We start from the raw sequence: 7,584 nt of genomic DNA on the forward strand, positions 1-7,584 counted from the left end.
GCTAAAACATGCAGAACCACCGACATGTCGTTAGTTTCTATGGACCAAAATAATAAATAACAGCCTGAGTGTCGTTGCTCTCAGCTCTTACACCGCAGGAGGAAGCACAGCTCTCATGTGGAGTCTTCGCAGGATGGGAAACGTTGTCGCTTGGGAGGTAGGAAAGCATCTTGAAACCACGAATGTCTGTGAAGCAGTCTGTGAAGCCACCCGTCCGTTTGCATTGTGTGAAAGGATTTTGTGGCTGCAGGGTGGAGCTGATAAGTTCATCATTGCATGTTGAATATTTCTCAAAAGCATCCAGTCTCTGTGCCTTCGTGTGGAAGCCAAGTCCTCCACAGCTTGTATCATTCATGATCCTCCCCTGCAGAGCATTAAATCCACTCTCCATGCGAGTGTCCATGTCGATTAGAGCGGAGCGGCTTTTTTTTCATGAAGGAAAATTGAAATTGTTGTAAACAACCACGGACCACTGGCTCGCCAGTTTGAGGATGTCTCTCTGCAGAAGGGTTTCATCCCCAGCGGTCCTCACATGCTGCTCACGAGGACGCTGCCGTGTGTTAACTTCAGACGACGTGCAGCAGCGTCCTCAGTCTGCGTCCAGCCTGTCAGAGCTGAATCTCACTTCTCTTTGCCGTGTCATCCGTCTCCTTATCGGCAGGGCGAGAAAGAAAAGTGCATTTACTCAAGTACAGTTTGAGGTGATTTAACATGATTTAACTCTTTATTCACAGACAAATATTCAACTTTTAACTTCACTTTCAATTCTTTGTAAATTGTTACAAATTCAGATTAATAATACAAATTAGAATAAACGAATATGTTATTATGTTGTCATATCAGTAAGAAATTCACACGCTATCCAGTATATATATCTATATCTATATATAGATATAGATGCTCTCAGTACTTCTTCCCCTGTGCCTGCTGGTGGGTTCAGTAGCCAAAGTCTTTGTGGTGTTTAGACATAAACTCTTAACGTTTGTCTTCATTCAGTTTTCCACAAAGCTCAGAATGTGTAACTCTTGTTTTCTATGGCTAAAACAATGCATCTCTTTCTGCGCTCCATCCATCATGTCATGAATAACATGCCAGCACACATGCAGTGACCAGCTCTCCAAGCTTCCACTTGTTTGACATGAAGACAAATAGATGAAACCCGACAGAGACGCCTTGTGAGAGTGATGCATCTCCTGTGAGGTCAAACGAGGACTGCTGTGTGTCCATACGGTGCCTCTTACTTCATCACCTGTCACATTCACGCTGGTTCATATCCAGGTACTTTCTTCCTGCCTCGCAGCCCAGATGGTTTAACAGATAAATGAAAGATAGAAAATGGAAAGAAGTCGCAATGTTTCTGCAGAAAGTTCAGATTTTCCGGCTGTGACATCATTTACTGTCGAGTGTTTGCATTGTGTCGGCTGAGTGTGAAAGGATGCGATGTGGTGCCGGGGATCACTTTCCACAGTCCGGTGCACGGCGTCCCGTTTGTTTTTGACTCTGTCCAAACCTGCCCTGTCGTCTCCAGCCTGTCTTAGTGGTTTATTTGATTTAATCACCACGAGGAACAAAGACGGAGCCACGACCAAAGAAGGCTTTAGCACAATCACGATACGGAGCCAGGAAAACAAACTCACTTCAATCAGAGGCCCTTCTTGTCTTCCTGTCTGTCGCACAACCTCCGTCTAATAATGCATTGCCCAGTGACAGGCCTCCGCATGGGACAACCTGTCGATGTGATTGAAAGAAAACATTACAACATTAAAAAGAAATGGAACATACACTCGACCAGCGCTCCGTCTTCAGATTCAGTGGCTGCCGCTGCACTCACATCATCTCACAGCGTTTGTTTACTTTCTGGAGACAAAAGTGCAGCGTTACGACACGACAGCGCAAACGACAAAGTGCAGGTAAGAAATTAAGCGCTGTGAACAAAACACATCTAAACAGTTTATCTGTTGGCTTCTGAACGCCTCCTGTGTTTTGCACACGGACACTGAAGCCGGTCTTCACCCGGACGTACGAGACGCACAACGCTCCACCGTCGAACATCATCTCTAATGTGTCCTCTCTGGATGTGATTCAGGGCCTAAAGTGACTTTATTATAACATGCATCTGCTCTGAAAAGTGGTTTAACTCAATAACCTATTTGGTAAAGTATGACTCTTGCAAAGGATGCTCTTTCTTCTTGTTCTTTGAAGTTGGACGCTGACCCGAGTCGTGGATTAATTAAACTGACAATACATTCAGTTTCTCGTGATAATGTGATACCTGACTGTCTGTCTTTATGCTAAATATCCAATAGAGTCAACAACTGGTTTGTTTAGTTTAGGAAAGAGACTAGAAATAAGTGTTCAATTGCAGAAAATCCACCTAGCACCCCTGAAGCTAACAAATGAACTCTTTATACATGCTTTTTAATCTCTTCAAAAAACAAAGTGTTAAAACACGAGCAACCTTTCCTGGAGGAAGTCACTGCAGTCCTGTGCTCAACTTAACAACGGGCTAACTTTAAAACGTCCAGTTGTCATGCTAAGCTAAGCTAAGCTAACTGTCATACTTAAACAAGAGCTGTGAACACAACGCTGACGTGCCATCGCATCTCTTCCACTCTCTCGTCGCTCTGTGTTTGGTTTCTAGAAAAATTGTGCAATCGTTAAAACTATTGAGAGTGGAAGCACGGCGCGGTGCAGCAGAAAGCAGTTTAATCGATGACGCAGACATCTGTGCGTCTTCTGTATCGGTGAAACCAGATTCTGACTAAAGCCTGCGGATTTGTCTCGTATTCTATCTGCTGTCAGCTCTAAGCTGCAGGCCTGATCCTCGCATGTAATGAGGTCGTTTATCTCTCAGACGGAGGATCCATCCCGTCAAGTGCACTCACATACTCATAAGTATGCACGTTTGCACAAGCACGGTGAGCACGCACACACACACACACACACACACACAGAGGAAGGCACGCAAAATGAGAACCACATTGGGCTATTTGGTCGCTCTCTTCTATTTTCTGAGACACATTTAGAGTCGATGAATCATATTTGTCTCTTTTCTCCTAAATCCTTCTGCTTCATCATTCACGACGCTGCTGTCCCTCTGGGCTTTCCAGAAAAGAAAGATTTGCTGATTGCCACATGGTCGTTGGCAATAACACCGACCCGTCTATCAGACGTCGTCATATTGTGTGTCTCATTTTCATAAAGGGATCACCGGTCCTGGCCTGTGGGGTAATGGATCGCCTGGTGTACTGTAGGTTTTCAATTTTCCCCAAAATGTTCAGCAGATGCAGAAAGATGCGCATGTGTGGTTCACTCGCTGTGTGTGGGAGTGTGCAACGCTTTAACATCGTGTCGTTGTCGCAACAACCACAACGACTGTTACAGTCATCAGCAGTGACGTCATCCTCCGGGTGGATCCAGGTACTTTAATTTATGACTTAATATCATTATCAGCAACTTGAGAGAGTGATCTGGCATATAGATGATATAATGCACATGAAGAGACACCGTGTAAGCACATAATCCGTGCGTGAATGCAATTAAGAGAGCCTGTGACCTTTGAGGAACTCTGTGAATATTTGGAAGAATATTTCCATACATAATACTTTCCACTTTTCCGCAGAATGCAGAGCCGAGCTCCTTTATCTGGCAGGAAAGCCAGACTCGCTGCGCACTACCACACATCCTGACAGGCCCGTAATAAATTACCAAAAAACAGAGCCGGGTCAGAAGTCAGATGCATTTTTTTTTCAATAAATGCATCAGTTTACAGGTTTTATTGTCGAGATGTGGAAGTGCAGCGATGACAGAGAGCGGGATGTCTGAGGCAGAGGAGGAGAAGTATGCGAGTGCAACATTTTCATCCTCAAACTGCTGCGACCTGCTATGGAAGTCTGTAACTTAATAAGCCACTCTATTCATGGCATCAGCAGATTGGAAAAAGTTAGTGGAAAAAAAAAAAAAAATCAAAATTATTGTCTTTTTCCATACTCAAAATCACAACCAGTCCTGGTGCGGAGACTCTGCACACTTGACTGAGCCGTGAAAGACCTTCTGCTCTTGGCCGCGGCAGCAAAGGTTTTCCAATCGCCTGCCCCTCCTGGAGGGAGGAAATCCAGGAGGATGCACAAAAAAAACCTAACATTTTAACGTCGGTTTGAGATTTTGGTGAGTGTTTTTCCACCTGAGTGAAGGTGATGCCTCCACAGGGTTTAGTGGCTATAATCTCGTGGAGGAGAAAAGTGAAACGCATATTGTTTCCTTCAGTGTCATCAACGGACCGGAAAACATTAACGGATGCATTAATGTGTGTCGTTGTGTTGTTTGTTTCTGTGCCCGTCCCTGACACAGGTGCTGATGTGCTGAGAAGCAATAAAATGAAGGAAAGGAAGGGAAGGAATGACGTATCGGTGATGACAAAAGCAGAGTACACAGCGAGCCTGACCCCTTCTGTGTTGACAGTAACGGTTGAGTGGGATTATTTTATGGTAATAAAATCTCTAAACCTATAAAATAAGGGAAAACCTGCACTCAAACAAGGATCCTAAAAGCATCAAGGAAGAGTCGCTACGACTCTGCTGGCCTAAACACAATCACAAAGTTCTAGCTATTTTATGATTATTATTTATTCTATTCTTAAGTTATAGCTTTGCATGATTATAAAGTAATCCGGTGTATAAACATACCTCTTTTTGTCAGGTCTGCACTAAGAGAGACTGATCCAATAGGATGGATGTAAAAACCACCGTGTGGAGGATCTGCATGTGATTATTGCCTCTTTTAAATTGTTCTCATTGCAGAGAAAAAGAATACAAGAAGATGTAAGTGAACGTTGGTTTAGTTTAGTTTATTTACTGGATCTCCATTAGCCGATGCCTGCGGTCCACAGCAAGGACAAAATATATAATACGTACAAAAGTCCTGTTTTGTGTGTTTTTATTTAGGAGGTAATACATTCGAAGCAGTGATGCATGAAGAATAACTGCGTTTGAGAAGGTGAGTTCTGGTGGTTGGAGGTATCGAGTGATGTCATTGGTGCGGTGCTTTTACTTTTTACTACTCATTAATCTCAAAGTCTCCTGTCTGATCGGTGGAGGAGCCATCAGGGTGAATGTGTTCATGCTTTTAATGAAGTAAAAGTACAACATTGTACAAATACGCCGCCACAAGTAAAAGTCCTGGATTTAAATTCCTCCTCAAATCAAAGAGAAGAAAGTATTTAAAGTGAAAGTACTGATTCTACAAAACAAAGGCAGTATTACGTGATTAAATTGCTAATACTGCTGCATGAAGTCATAAGCGAGCAGCGTTTTATTGAGGTGGAGCTACTTCATGCTACTTTACATTGTTTGCTAGTCGCTCGTGTAGGTCGGGTCCTTCCAACGGGTCACAACAGAACTCTGTCGGGTCATGAGATGATTAATTGGAGGGGAAAGTAGAAAAAACAAAGTTCTCCTGCAAAAATCTGTACTTCAGTTTTTCTCTCTCGTTCCCCCATTTTTTTTCTTCATTTTAATTGGATAATTTTTCCACTTTGGAAATCAAACAGTTCCTTAAATGAAACCATGTGAGCAGTTCAGAGGGGGAATCTCTCTTTGGTGGAGACATCTGGAGGGGTCACAAACCAAAAGTGCAATATTTCCCTCTGGAATTTAGTGGAGAAGGAGTATAAAAGTCGCATAAAAATGGAAAATACTCACAAAAACTAAATGTAGTTCAGAGTGAATGGCCTCCGCTACTGGGGAGAAAACATGTGTGAATGAAAGCAAAGATTTGATGATGAAAAACAACAATAGATAGTTTTATGTGGTCGTCTTTATCTGCCGTGTTTCCCCTCATCACAGTTCATGTGCCTTCATAGACAAAACATCTCATGAGCAAAGCAGCTTGGGTAAAGTAACAACCTGGTGAGTTACTTTTTTTAAATCATTTTCACAGCGTGCGGTTTATGGGCTCCGTGTGTGTTTAATGGCTTCTGGCGGGATGAAAGCGGGGGTTCCACTGCAGGGACTTCCTCCAGAGACACGCCTCCTCTGGCCCGCGACATCATTTCCTGTCTCGTGCGAAGACACGTGGGATGCAATCAGCTGCGTTGGAGGCTGGAGACGTCGGCGTATCCGCACACGCACATGCACGTGCAACACGGACATGTGCGCGCCCCGCACACAGACACACACTCCTTCGTCCTCGAGGCCCCGAGAGTTTTGACCGATCGGCATTAAAACTTGCTCTAGGAAACTACGCGCACAGAAACACACACACACACACACACACACACAAACTGAACTCAATGGTTTCAAACAAAAATAAACCATGAGTTTAACATCAAATCCCATGATGCAACGCTGTCACCATGTATTCGCGATGCACAACAGAGTCATGTGTGGCTGTTTTTTTGTCAGCTGATCTGCCGTGCACGTGATGTTAATGGGTTTTTTTTATCGGTAGAGAATATATTTATAGACAGGATGATGAAATACTTTGTTTCCATGGAATAAAATGGCGGCTGTGCGCTCACATGTATCGCTGTGTGTTGGTTTTTGTATAGCTTTGTGGGGAACTAAATATGGAAGCAGGGGCGCGCCTCTGTTCTGGGACGCAAAGCGTTGGTCCTCCCAACTTAAACAGCTTACGTTAGCGTTATTACTTTGTTTTAGGTTTAAGTTCAGATTAAGAAATGAAAGGTTGTCTCTCCGTTTGTAAAAAGAGGGAAAGAGTACATTAAAGTTAGACACAGATAACGAATCGTAAAACCATCACGCACATTTTAACATGTTGCCTTTGTGTAATGATGGAGATGTGATCTACTGTTTCATTTGTTTTTCTGGAGTCTTCCAGAGGGTGTGTGTGAAAACTGAATCATGCTTTAACCTTTTGTAAACCGTGCGAAAATCCTCCCGCTCCCATTTTAAGTCCCAGCATGCCCCATTCAGACAATCTTTTGGCATAAAATACGTCATTTTTTCTTATTTTTAAACCAAACGACACAGTTTTCTGACTGAAACTCCTTCCTAACAGACCAAGACTTTGTTTTATTGTGATTTTTGTTGCAGATTACGATTATTTAGGTCCTAATCTTTCCAAAAAGGTGTCTTATTGACCGCTCCAGGAGGCATTTTTTGGGGAATCTGGCTCATATCATGCTGGATATTCATAGTTACCATCAAAATATCTTTTAAAAGTTATATTTGACATCTTCTCTGCACGAGCAACATCTGCTACAGGTACAAGAATCGGCTGCTCGACTTGCTATAGAGTGAGACGAGACAAAGAGACAGGGAAAGAGTGAAAGAGAGCAAGAATGAGGGTAATGAAAAGTGTCAAAGGGCCTCTGCAGATGGAAAGTAGGATTGCTGGGCACACAGCAGACTCAGCAGAGAGAGAAGAAAAAAGTCTGGGCAGGGCGGGAAGCTTGGAGAAAACTTTCACTCCTTTTCCAGAGAAAAAGAGTGTGAGATGGAGAGTGAAAGGAGAGATGGGGGAGGGTAATGGGAGTGGGTGTGTCCAGCTCCGTCTGGTCCCTCCCTCCATTGTCGAGGTATAGATGGAGCAGGAGCAGCCTGGAGTCCAGTCCAGTGAGCTGCA

Source organism: Clinocottus analis, unplaced genomic scaffold (assembly GCF_023055335.1).
Source record: "Clinocottus analis isolate CAN_PGR_092001 unplaced genomic scaffold, fCliAna1.0.p SCAF_12, whole genome shotgun sequence".
Taxonomy (NCBI): domain Eukaryota; kingdom Metazoa; phylum Chordata; class Actinopteri; order Perciformes; family Cottidae; genus Clinocottus; species Clinocottus analis.